The sequence below is a fragment of the Sorex araneus genome, chromosome 1 (genome assembly GCF_027595985.1).
Source record: "Sorex araneus isolate mSorAra2 chromosome 1, mSorAra2.pri, whole genome shotgun sequence".
Lineage (NCBI taxonomy): Eukaryota > Metazoa > Chordata > Mammalia > Eulipotyphla > Soricidae > Sorex > Sorex araneus.
This window is the reverse complement of record NC_073302.1, coordinates 128802813-128815630: the sequence shown is the minus strand read 5'-3', so window position 1 is coordinate 128815630 and position 12818 is coordinate 128802813. Positions and strand designations below refer to the sequence as shown.

The 12818-nt window shown below is 38.4% G+C and overlaps 1 protein-coding gene across 4 annotated transcripts in view; it reads right to left on the bottom strand.

Moving 5' to 3' along the window:
- GHR (growth hormone receptor) overlaps positions 1 to 12818 on the bottom strand; it is a 289769-nt gene that overhangs the window by 184703 nt on the left and 92248 nt on the right. For 2 of the 4 annotated variants that reach the window (XM_055118192.1, XM_055118198.1), the window contains exon 2: positions 7595 to 7697. The exons of the other annotated variants lie outside the window; for them this stretch is intronic. The gene's annotated coding sequence lies outside the window, so the exon portion shown is untranslated. The remainder of the gene's footprint in view (positions 1 to 7594; positions 7698 to 12818) is intronic. 4 annotated transcript variants of the gene reach the window in all.

The window sequence follows — 12818 nt, the reverse complement described above, 5'->3', positions numbered from 1 at the left end:
GCATTTTATTTATTTATTTATTTATTTTTTTTTGGAGGGGTCACACTGAGCGATGCTCAGGGGTTACTCCTGGCTCTGCACTCAGGAATCACTCCTGGCGGTGCTCGAGGGACCATATGGGATGCTGGGAATTGAACCTGGGTCAGCCGTGTACAAGGCAAATGCCCTACCTGCTGCGCTATCGCTCCAGCCCCTAAAAGGGAATTTTTTTTAAATGAACTAGGGAAATATAACAATGAGGATAAATTTTGAAAACAAGTACACTCAAAACGGTAACTGCCAGAACAATATCTTTAACACTCAAAGTAAAATATATGTGCATTCTAAAATAAACTAACAATGTTAACATCATGCATACAAATACTTATTATATGTGGTAAAACTTAGATAGGTGAGAGCCCTTCCTGCCCCAAGGTACAAGCCCCGGCAGCCGACCTCCATTACTCCACTGCCACCATGCTCCAGCCTGCTTTCCACATGCTTGGGTCGAGCCTCATGCATGAGCTAAGTCCCACAGAACCCAGGTAATGCAGAACTTTGTGATCTTGGACTCTGGGCTCAATGGGACCCGGGAGCAGAGATCCTCTGCCTGCTTCCCCCAATCTCCAGCAACCCAGAGGTCACACTTATAAGCCACCTCCTGCCAGTGCCAGATAATCTCATTGTCCACCCTTCAGAACTCATGACTGTTTCTCCCGGAAGGGAGCATAAAATGAGGCCTCCATAACCATGCCACCGGACTCCGCACCAGGGTGCCCCAGAAGGGACTGGGTGAGAACCTCCCCACCTCAAGGACCCAGCTCTGGCAGCCGACCTCCACTACCCTGCTGCTGCCACGCTCCAGGTCGCTTTCCACATACTCGGGCCAAGCCTCACACACGTATTCCTGAACACATCATCATAAGGGAAATACACACATATGTATATATATGTGTGTGTATATATATACATATACATGTATATATGTGTGTATATATACACACACACACACACACACACACACACACACACACACACACACACACACACACACACACACACCTCTTGGAGAGCCCGGCAAGCTACCGAGAGTATCCTGCCTGCATGCAAGAATCAGGTAAGCTCTCCGTGGCATATTCAATATGCCAAATACAGTAACAATTAAAGGTCTCATTCCCCTAACCCTGAAAAGAGCCTCCAATCGTTGGGGAAAATGAGTAAGGAGAGGTTGCTAAAATCTCAGGGCTGGGATGAATGGAGACGTGAATAAATTGATGAACAACGGGATGACAGTGATACAGTGATATAGTGGTAAAATTTACAAATATGAAAACAAGACTGTAGAGTGCCAGTGCAACCGTGGCTTCATCTGGGGCTGAGAGAAGAGAAATCAGAGAAAGTAAAACCATGAACTTCCAATTTGTCTGTATAACCAGTTCATTTTAGAATAAAGAGCTGTGAAATTACATATGGGAAAAAGTTAATGTTTGATACATTCATTTAGATGGGCACTGAATGTACCATCCTTAGTATATTAAAACATAATAACATAAAGTGCAAGTAAACCAGAGCACGTCAAATCTATATTTTTTCTTAGAATCAAAAGTAAAAATCCCATAAAAATGTACACAGAAGAGAAAGGAAAGAGAGGTTCTGACCACTGCCCATATGTGAGGCATCCATCCTTTAGCAATGCTGAGAAGGGGGTCAAATGGTTACTCAATAATTCCATGAGTATTATTAAGAGAACTCAATTATCCCATACCTCGCCTGCCCATTGTTAAGGCTCAACAGTTGACCCTCAACAGACATAGAGAAGAAACATTCTCAATCCCAGTTTCCAGGTGGATGGATATTTTCCTCTTAAGTTCTAAAGAAAAATCATGGTGTGGACCTTACAAGAAGAAAACCTTCAGAACTCACATACTATGTAGTACACAATGCGAAATGGACCAAATCTGCCTTTATTGTTCTATCTTATAAGTTTCCGATAAGGATGAGAGGGCCAGGATTTTAAAAAGGAAGTTGGTACTGATGCATAAATTTGAAAATATATTATAATACACATCAGCTGGCTGTGATGTGAACTGAGACATAATTAGATATTGCTCCTAAAGTAACATTTGCAACAACCACTAAATCTTATAACAATGGAAATCCACTGAATTGTTCCACTGAATTTGTGTTCCAAACAAACAGTACTTCCTTAAATGACCGTGAAAGGGTTTTGTTTGGAATTAGAAATTAGATTGGATCTCTTTCTTTTCTCATTTAGTCCTCACTGCTCTTTCTATTTTTCAATTTATCAGTTTCCACTTTGTCACGGATTCTGCTTTCTGGCATCAAACCTCTCTTTGATGACATGTTCCTGTTCAGTATTCTGTCATAAATTTGCATTGCGTAGGAGCCTGAGTCTTTAGCTGTCAACCAAGGCCCCAATCAAACAGGAACTCTTCTACCTTTCAAGATATATTTCCTCTGTACTCAATTCAATTTACTACCGGAGTAGGCCCCAACTTTTACCAGATATGTTTAAAACTATCTGAAGAATATTCTTATTTTCCCTTTTTCTGCACTTTTAACTCTTCATTTTGTAAAAGATTTCAAGTTTCAGTACCCACACCCACTTTTTCTTCTTTCAGGAAGGGTTTTCTCCATTACTTTCCAGTCCTCTAAAGATCTACTGCCTTCTTTGCTACACTCTTAGTTTATAACAGTCTATCTTGACAGTGTGACATAAGTTATTTTCTTTTGACCAAGATACAAATTGCACTAACGGATTAATAAATGTATCTGGTGTAAAAGTGACACTGTTTAATATTGGAAAGGATTCCTAATATATGCAAACATGTAGTTGACAAAAGAAATATTTTTTTAAACCAGCCAGAGCTTTTCAGTTGTGCTTTCTCATTTCTCAGCATCCCAAAAGAAATACACCTAAAGCTTATGAAGCAAGACCTCATTATTGGCTCCTCTATTAATTTTGCTTAATGTCTGGAAAATTATAGGCTCTAATAAAATGTTCTTTTTCTTCTTCAGCAAATGAATCTTTGTTGAAGAGAAGCACAGCCAACCACCTCACCACAAGGTGTGTGATTTGGGGGTTTTGCTATATTCCTTTCATAAAGGGATAAATAACCTTGGGAGTGAGAGAAACTGCTGAATCAGCAACCACAATGGTACCAACATTGTCTGCAGGGAACATTCATAATTAGACACCAATCTCTCTTTAATATTCAGGATGAATGTGTGTGTGTGTGTGTGTGTGTGTGTGTGTGATGTAATGATGAGGGTATTTTCACTTGTTAACTCAAGATCAAATATTTAGCATTTTTATGTTGATTGTTACAGAAAATACTGTTGCCAGAGTGAGAAAAGTGGCAAGATGATGGGAAGACAAATCTCTTAGAACTGAATTTATCTGTATTTATACTGTCACTTTTAAGCTTCAAATAGAAAATATCTCTGATCAAGATATTTTAACAGACTGTTGAAAATGGAAAATAATTGTTCCATTTCTTTTTGTAAGTACTAACATGCATAATTTTCTTGCATAATGGATAAGGAAAAAATTTTGATATATGAATGTTTTTTTTTCTTGTGCTGACAGAAATTTGGCAGTCAACTTGCACCACCCTGTAAACACAAAGTGGCTCAATCAACCACTGGCCTTTTCTTACAGTTCTGGTAATCTTGTGTCCCCTTAATAGACTTGTGATAGGGATATTTTCCTATGTGCAATAAAAAAAACTATGGAACAATGGAGTGTTTATTTTGGCCTGGTGTCTTTAAATAAAAGTTCTCTCTATGTTACCCCCTTCAAAAAATCCTGCTTATAGTAAGTTCATAATACCCCCCAAAATCAAGTCCTGAAGGATCATGCGTTTATTCTTTCCTTAGGGTCAAAAGTTTTTTGAGGATACAACTAAAACTTTTAAAATTATTTAAAAATAGCTGAATGATCCCTTTATAAGCTAAAAATTTTCCACTCCAAGCTACTTTTTAAAACTGCACATTTGCTCCATTTTGGTTCCATCAGAACTATAGAGATACATTTTATTTATCTAGATCTCTCAAGTAACCAAAAGGAAGTCAGTTTTTCTTCCCTATTAATAGGTTTCCTCAGTAAAACAAACAAAAATGTTTAGACAGAGTTCAACTAGAAGTGATACGAAAAATGTGTCCCAAAAGTGTCCTTAGTGATCTGTGTAACTAGACAAGCTTTAGATAGGTCAGAATCATCAACAAGATAATCTTTAAATTATTCACCAGCTCCATGACAAATCTTGGAGAGACTCCAAGATGCTGAATCATCCCAGATCCACAGCTTCTGGAGTGTGCGGCCACATTTGCAACTATGCAACAAATCTAAATTTCACAGTACTGACAGCCAGTAAGAGCACAGCAAATTAGATGGAACGTTGTGCCATCTAATGGCACAACGATTAGATGATCGATTTGCTCGAGCAGGCACCAGTCACATCTCCTTGGTGAGACTTGTTGTTTTTGACATATCAAATACGCCACGGGGAGCTGGCCAGGCTCTGCCGTGCGGGTGGGATACACTCAGTAGCTTGCTGGGCTCTCCAAGAGTGGTGAAGGAATCAAACCAGGGTCGGCCGCATGCAAGGCAAATGCCCTACCCGCTGTGCTATCGCTCCATTCCTGAAAATCACAATGTTTAAATAAAGTTTCAAATATCAAAATTTGTTGGAAAAGTTTTCGGACAAGATCTACAGCATAAAAAACTTTAGAGGACTGAAGCTTGGAAGCCAGTGCATTGGATCCCCGAAAGGCCTACTTATATAGTAAGTATGGGTTAAATCTCAAAATGGTACTGATGTGACCAACTATAACTCTATAACTCTACATTAGACCAAAAAATATATATGCATATAAATATATTAGACATTATGTTCTTTAAATTTATTTTAGTATAAGTAACATGGTACAGACATCAATATTACATCTAAAAGTTATGGCTCTTCAAATTCCTAGCTCCCACTACTGCATAAGTAAAGAAGAGGTGTGTAACAGGGGCACAACAATGATACTCAAAAACATGTAATGTTCTGGCAAGTGGTTTTCTTCAGGAGAATAACAGGACTCTTGACTGTTTCCGTCAGCACCATACCATTCACACATCCAATTCCTCATTCACGAAGCCTATTTGAGTACCTATTATAAACACTTTTCAACACACTCAAAACCAGAGCCAAAGAGGTCCTGCTTGATGGAACTGACATTAAAATAGGAGAAAACTGACAATAAAAAGTAAACAAGCGCAAAAGAAATAAGCAAGTTGGAGAAACTATAAAGAAACTATAAAGCAAGCACAGCCTGGCGACAGAATGATGGAGATGAAGTTGGTGTCTGTCCCTGTCCCTGGGACACTGAAGATATTCCGGTTGAGCTAAGGCTGAATAACATGAAGGGCTGTCATGCCAAAATCTAAGGACAAATAATCCCAACAAAGAGATAGTTTGCTTGGAGGAGTAGGGATCAGGATGAAAGTTAGGTCAGATTAGTGACTGATACTTAGTCTGCCATTTTGACTCAAATTAATCACTTATTGTTGCACACACATCCCTGTAATAAGTTCTTCAAATCTTGGGCAAAACAAGGAACTCTAGACAAAAACCAAAAACATCAGGAGGTTCAACGGTCTGTACACAATAATGATGCTCACAGTTTTAAAGTCAAGAGCTTGAGCTTCATTCCGGTTTAATCTCCAGTACTCATGGATTTGATCAATTTCTCACAGCTGAGAGCACACAGAGAAAGGACATGGCAGGATATGGTCTTGAGAAGAATTGTAACAAACTGCTTACTATTTTGGGAACTCTGACCAGAAACAAAACACAATAAAGTTTTTCCTGTTTTGTTTTTATACAAAAAACCGGACAAATTGTTTTGAAGTAAAGTGATTCCTATTTGATAATTTTTTAAAATTTCGCCTCATATAATAGTTATTTTAGGACTCATCTTAGCACTGTTAACCTACAGTGTCTTTCTGGATGAGATTGTGTCTTAATTGTTTTCTCTTCAGTATCTATCACAACAGATATTTATGGTAAATTCGAGACTGGCTTTAGCTTTATTAGCACAATATCCCAAAGAGAGAACAAGAATAAAATAAATAAAATAACTATTTTGTTTGAGTGTGTATGTAATAAATTCTCAAGAACTTCTGTGTTATCTGCCAAATATAGGATAGATTCCCAGCAATGCTTGGCATAAAGTAGATACTCAGTAACACTTGAACACATGCATGCATGCATGTCTGAATGGGCAAATCTATGAGCAAATGTCAACAAGAACACTGTATTCATGGTCATTTAATTCATTCATCACCAAGTTCCTACTATATGTTCAGCACTGATTTAAATGCATCAGGGACAATGGTGAATAAAATAGTCATGGGTTCAACCTTAATGGAACAATCAGTCTAGAGGGTGACAGACAGAGCAGGTGGAACTGAATTTACCACTTGCATATGTTGTTACAAGTGCAGTAAGAGTTAGAGACGGTGTCTCTGAAAGTCACCTGAAGGACTTGGCCAGCTTAATTCAGAGTACAGACAAGAGGTCAATACCAGAACGTTATAAAAAGTTTTTTTAAGGAAGCAGACTTATATGAAGCAAATGACGAAAATGGATGACAACTGATCATGGTTGGTTACATCTTGGTAAGTAAAGATGGATTACTGAGAAAATACATGGTATCTTTCTCCTTGCTATCTTTGAATCTAGAATAGAGTTTTTTTTTCACGTAAGGACAGATTGTGTGTGGTCTTGCTCAAAGGCAGAAGGATGCATTCAGCAACATAAATTTATCTTCTGTAAGCATTATTTGCAATACCATGATTATTTTACTAAACACTTTTTAATGTAGCAGCTCAGCCACTTTTATGTGGTATACCAATGAATACTGAAATTTACTTCGTGAGCTGAAAACAATGCATTGCCCTTATTCTATCATCATTCAGGGAAAAAAAAATCCCAGCTAAGTGAAATTTTGGTCACACTTTCCAAAATGCTCTGGATTGTGGACAAGCATGGAAAAAATTCAAGCCCAAAGGAGAAATTTCCAGAAATTTAGAAGCAAGTGAAAACAGGAGGTTATAACAGTTCAGTGTATGCTGCCAAGAACAAAGTATATATGATATTATTTATTGCTGAAAGCTTTTCAGAGAGGCAGCATCTGGTTTCAGTGAGGTCTTGCTTTCATCCCATCCAACAGCTGGACCAAGCACGACAGCACAAGGAGATGAACCAATTTGCCAAGGTGACACAGAGAGTTAGTGCTTCTTTCCAGATTAGACCACAAGAGTCTCTGACTCCTTCTGTGCCAAAAATAAGTCACACGATTGACAGAGTTCAACTCCTCTTACTGACTCTGAGTGGATTTTTCAGTTAAAATTTTTTATTTGTGTTTAGAGTTTCAGGGTTCTAGAGTCATTCTTTCTCCTGTTTCTCTAGTGGGCAGATCAAATATCAACTAGTTCCTGGTGAATGCCAAAATTCCCTGCCTCCCTCAACTAAAATTTATTCATCGAGGTTGAGTATGCTAATGGCAGGGAAAGTCAGGAAAGATGATACAATATTCCACTCACACTGGAAGGAAGATGGCAATCCCAAGGCTAGATGGGCTCCCTGCTTCAGTCGTTCCAAGTGTGCTCTCTGAGGCAGGGAAAAGTTGATGAAGATGTAGTTAATCTGCCAAGAGAAAGCACCGTAATTTTTTACTTCTCTTTGAACCTTTTTCTCCACCAATGTTAATTTTTACAGTGCCCTGGATAGAGAACACATCTCTTTATTCCTTTTGCACATGTCCTTAATATTACCAAGAAAGTTTCCTAAGCATATGTTTCCCTCAGATACATATGTTGCTTGAATTGAGTTGCAAAGGGTAAAAAAGAGGAACAATAACACACTTACCACAAATGTACTTAACAAAACAAAGTTTCACTGTTAATATAATAGCCTTCAAATTATTTGCTAATCAACTGTGAATCTTTCTCTTGTATCCATACATTTCCATGTCTAAAAGTGTAAAGAACTGAGAGAATTGAATCAGTTTCATGAATAGACAGTCATTTTCGAAAATGGCCAAAAGAATACCAAGAAGAGAATAAGACCTCATTTGATCCTTAGAATTTGCAATGGCAGCAGGGTACAGGATTAAGAGAAACATGCAAGCTCTCAAAGTACACACCAATGTTCTGGAAAATGGCATTTTAATAAAAATTCTATGTCAATTATGAGAGGATTATAACCTCACTTTACTTTAAGTCTGAATGAATAATAATGAACAATACCACCAAGAAACATGAACATTTTAAATAATAGGATTTGGTAAATTTTCATTAAAAATTTGCTGCAGATGTCAAAACAATACAACTACAGAACATTCACTTTGTTTCTTTTGCAGAATGATTTTCTCTTTTAATTTAAATATAAGAAATATGTCCTGACCAAGAAGAAGTTATGATATTACATTACTTATAAGTCTAAGGATTTAGATTTTAGTTTCCAGATGCATACTGTTTCCCTATGACTAGTTAAGTGAAGGAACAGCCTGCTAACTTAAATACTATAGCCACTCACTCAATGATTACTGAGTTCCTACTATGAGCTGGGTACTGATTTAGGTACAAAGATTACAGTGTGAACAATAGAAGCATGTTTCTTCCTCCTACAGCTTTGAGCCCAAGAGTTGGGTATTATTTCAAAATGCAGGGTTCTTTTCAGGGGAGGACATGCTGGTGGTGCTAGGGAGGAGCGGGTATGGGCTCAGGAGTGAACCGGGGTAATGCTCTGACTTTTAAGCCACATCCTAGTCCTTCAAGATTAATTTACTTTGATAAGGCTTGGTTCAGATTTTACAAAAGGAAAACTCTAAAAGGAAAACTCTCCTTATGATATCTTTTCAAAATTCATTCTTTTACCCTCTAGTTAGTTTATTGATATTAAGTTCATGGTTACTGTTCATGGAGAAAAGAGCTATGTATAATCAAGGGTTCTCTTTTGCTCCAAGAAGATGAAATTTTACATAACAGACACCTAATGAGCTCACCAATAGTTCAGCAGCTACATGCCAAAATTATGCAACAAAAGCCAGGGCAGGACAACAAAAAAAGATACCCACAAATCTCAAACTTAAAGATGGAGAAATAGTTCAGTGGGCTGGAGCACATGCATTGCATACAGGAGCCTGGATTTGAGTCCTGACCCCACAGTGTTCCCTGATTTCAGCCAGGAGTGATGCCACCCAATCCCCCACCCCAACACAGACACACACACACACACACACACACGCACACACACACACACACCAAGCATGGAGCTGAGAGTACCACCTAAGCAACACCAGGTGTGGTCTAAAAAACAAAACAAAACTATACAAAGCAAATATTAAACAACTACTTTTTCTGAAAAAAAAAAGAAAGGAAAAAAAAAGAAAAGCTAAACTGACACCCGCTGGTACATAATTGCACATTCTGGCAACCAAGTGCAAACCCTAAAATTTCAACATTTGCCCCAACCACCTGAATAGAAAATTCATTGCCTATGTCAAAAGGGGACCAATCTGACTTCAGAGGGCACAAGAAAATAGGCCAGAACCAAAATCATATAGTTTAAACCTCTGGATTCAATGTTTCCATATTTTGCTGATGAAAATCAAGGCTTTTCAAAAGTCACATAAGCAAGTCCACATATGTTATTTGGAGGGAGAGTCAGAAACAGTTATTTTGTATTTGAGATTCTTCTGCTTTCCTTCTTTAGCTTTCTCTCACTTCCCTTCACCTTTCACTTCCAGCTGCCTTGTTTCTTTTCTGTCATTGTTTTCTCCCTCTTTTCCCTACAGAGTACAATACAGTTTGGAGTATTTTATATGTGTTTCCTGTTCTCACATTTTTTTGAAAAAGCTCTTAGTCATCTTATATTTCAAAAGAGGAGCCTGAAGCCCAAGGTTGTAGAAGTGGGATGTGGCGAAACCAGGATCTCATGTGATTCTAGAGTCCTTGGCCACTGTGCAGAGCTCCCTCTCGGAGGGGATTTTGGCTTTAGTGTTTATTATAAAGACAAGCTGTTAGGCATTAAGTGGGATAATAGCATTGATATGTAAGAAATTACTCTTCAGGCTGAAGAAAAAGTTCAGGGGTTAAGGCACTTGCCTTGCACAATATTAACTCTGGTTTAATCTTTGGCACTGAATAATGTCCCCCAAGCACTGTCAGCAGTGAATCTTGAGCAGAAAAATCATGAGTAAGCCCTTTGAGCCAGGAGGTATGGCTACCCAACCAACCAACCAACAAACAAGAGGTAATTAAACTTAATTTTACATATTCTTTTTTTTTTCTTTTTGGGTCACACCTGGCGATGCACAGGGGTTACTCCTGGCTCTGCACTCAGGAATTACCCCTGGCCATGCTCAGGGGACCATATGGGATGCTGGGATTTGAACCCGGGTCAGCCGCATGCAAGGCAAACGCCCTACCCGCTGTGCTATCTCTCCAGCCCCCAATTTTACATATTCTTGAGAAATGTCGCCACACAATTCTCACTTTACTAAAATGTCTTTAAGAGAAAAATTATGGTGGGAATCACCGGAGAAATTTATGATGGCTTTTCATGTTAATTGTACCACTTTCAGGCCTTTTGCTTCTCCAATGTGTACCATACAATAACAAAAGTCAGGAATAAAAATTCATTAAGAGTCTATAATGACCCAGATGAAGAAACAGAAAATAAATAAAACAACAAAAATAAACTCCATAATGTCCAATTACTTTCTATACCTGCTCCAAAAGAAAGCCAGCTAAAGTCTTTGTTTCTAGTAACATTTATTATTGCTACTCATTTCATGGATTAAGAAAAACTTAATTTAGTTCTTATGTTTAAACCAAGAAACTTGATGGACATTGAAAGTGAAAATATTACAAGATCAATACACCTAGTGAGCTAATTTATAGACTGTGTTAAAGCTGAAGAAATAGAAAGATTGCTACTATTCTCCACGCTCCCAAGTCTCTCTGACTCAACTATGTCCTTACTGGCCCACTCACTAAATTATCTTCAGCTAGAAAAACAGTCACAGTTTAGTGAAGTGCACAATCCTTGGCTAACTCTGTTGTATGCACTCTGTGTTAAAGCAAGACTAAGTTCCAGCAAGCTACAGACTAAATCTAACAGAATGGAACTGGGATCTAAATTAAGTCTTGCTGCCACCGCCATGTGAAATCACAAGTGAGACCTCAACCCGTGTCCACCATCACTCTTCTTTCCTCTAAACAACTCTCCTCTGATACACAGAAGCCAACAGTACTGAGATGGAACAGAGCACAATCACAACCACCCATCCAATGAAAAAAGATGGGTGTAATATTTTTTACCAAAAGCAAAACAAAAACCTTATCAAGCTGATTCCTTTCAGAAACTGACCATGTTTAACAAAAGAAAGAGAGTATACCAGAAAATGAAGAAGGAAAAACATGATAACAACAGTCGTAAACAGTGGCTATCAGCATGAAAGAAAATCCTGATCTCTGCCAAAATAAACTTCAAGGCAAGTAAAACTCTGTTTTTACCAGGAAGGCAAAGTTGCATTCTGGATTTGCATTTTCCATGGCAGTTGATCTTTGGTTTTCTAGAAATGAAGAGATTTGAAGTCTCTATGGAACTCTGCTGAGATCTTGTAAAGAAGGAGCAACTCAGGATGATTTGGAAAATATTTATCAAGGGCTGCTATGTGTAAGGTAGCACATGCTATGTTACATTATATTTTCTGTGCTTATGGCCTAAATACTCCTTTACAATTGAATTCTGTGCTCTTGATCAAGGAAGACCCTTTATAAGAGTGTTTACTTAACACTTGGCTTTCCCCATCATGTGTCCCTGTGACTTTCTTCCTTTGAGTTGTTACAAACTCTCAGTGAAATGGAGTGCACTATTGTTCATTAAGGGTCTTAATATTCTTGAGATACTGGAGACTAAAAGAACTTTTCCTTGCAAAAGAAAAAGAAAAACATTCTCCATTCTTCAGGATACCTAAGTAAAAAATATTGAGTACTCAATCTATTTGCAAGTGAGACCACCACAAGTTGGCAGGTGAAGCAGAATTGATGGAAGCCACCTATGATGGACCCAAGAAAGAGAATGTGTCAAAACTCTGAACTGATGTCAAAGAATATTAGTACCAACTGGTGCTCTGACTTGTATTAACTCATGGTTTGCATAGCATGGCTGGTGAACAACTTGCTGGTTAAGGGCAAGGCCCTTATAGTACTTAAGGGTTTAGATACAGAATGATTTTTATTGTTGAGAAAATGAGGCCTGATCTATTTTTTTTATATCTGCCAGGTGTGCATCTAAATACTGAAGGCAGGTGTGTTCTTAGTCCCATAAGCTTAAGGTTGACAATTTCAAGAAGCCAGACAGGAAAATGTGAGAGGTGGGGAGACTAGATCTGTCAAATAACCTCAAACCTCCTAGCTGGATCAAGTCCAGACTCTTCATGGTTCACCTCTCTCTTCAGCCTGCCCTACCCTACTGGATTCCCCCTACCATACTGAATAATTCACCAAACATGTCCCTGAACCAGAAACCTGCCCCATTTTTGTGCCTTTTAACATGTTGATTCCTGTATACCCTCCTAACTCCTTTCTCCCAATTTTCCCAATCTCCACCCTCATGCAGCCTCTTCTGCACCATGGGAGAAACTCACTCCCTGTCTGCATCTTTGCAGTACCAGCACACACCTGCACCATGACCGTCACTGTGGAACATGGTCTGACTCTTTTAATTTTGGACATACTCCAAGAATGGTAGTGGGCG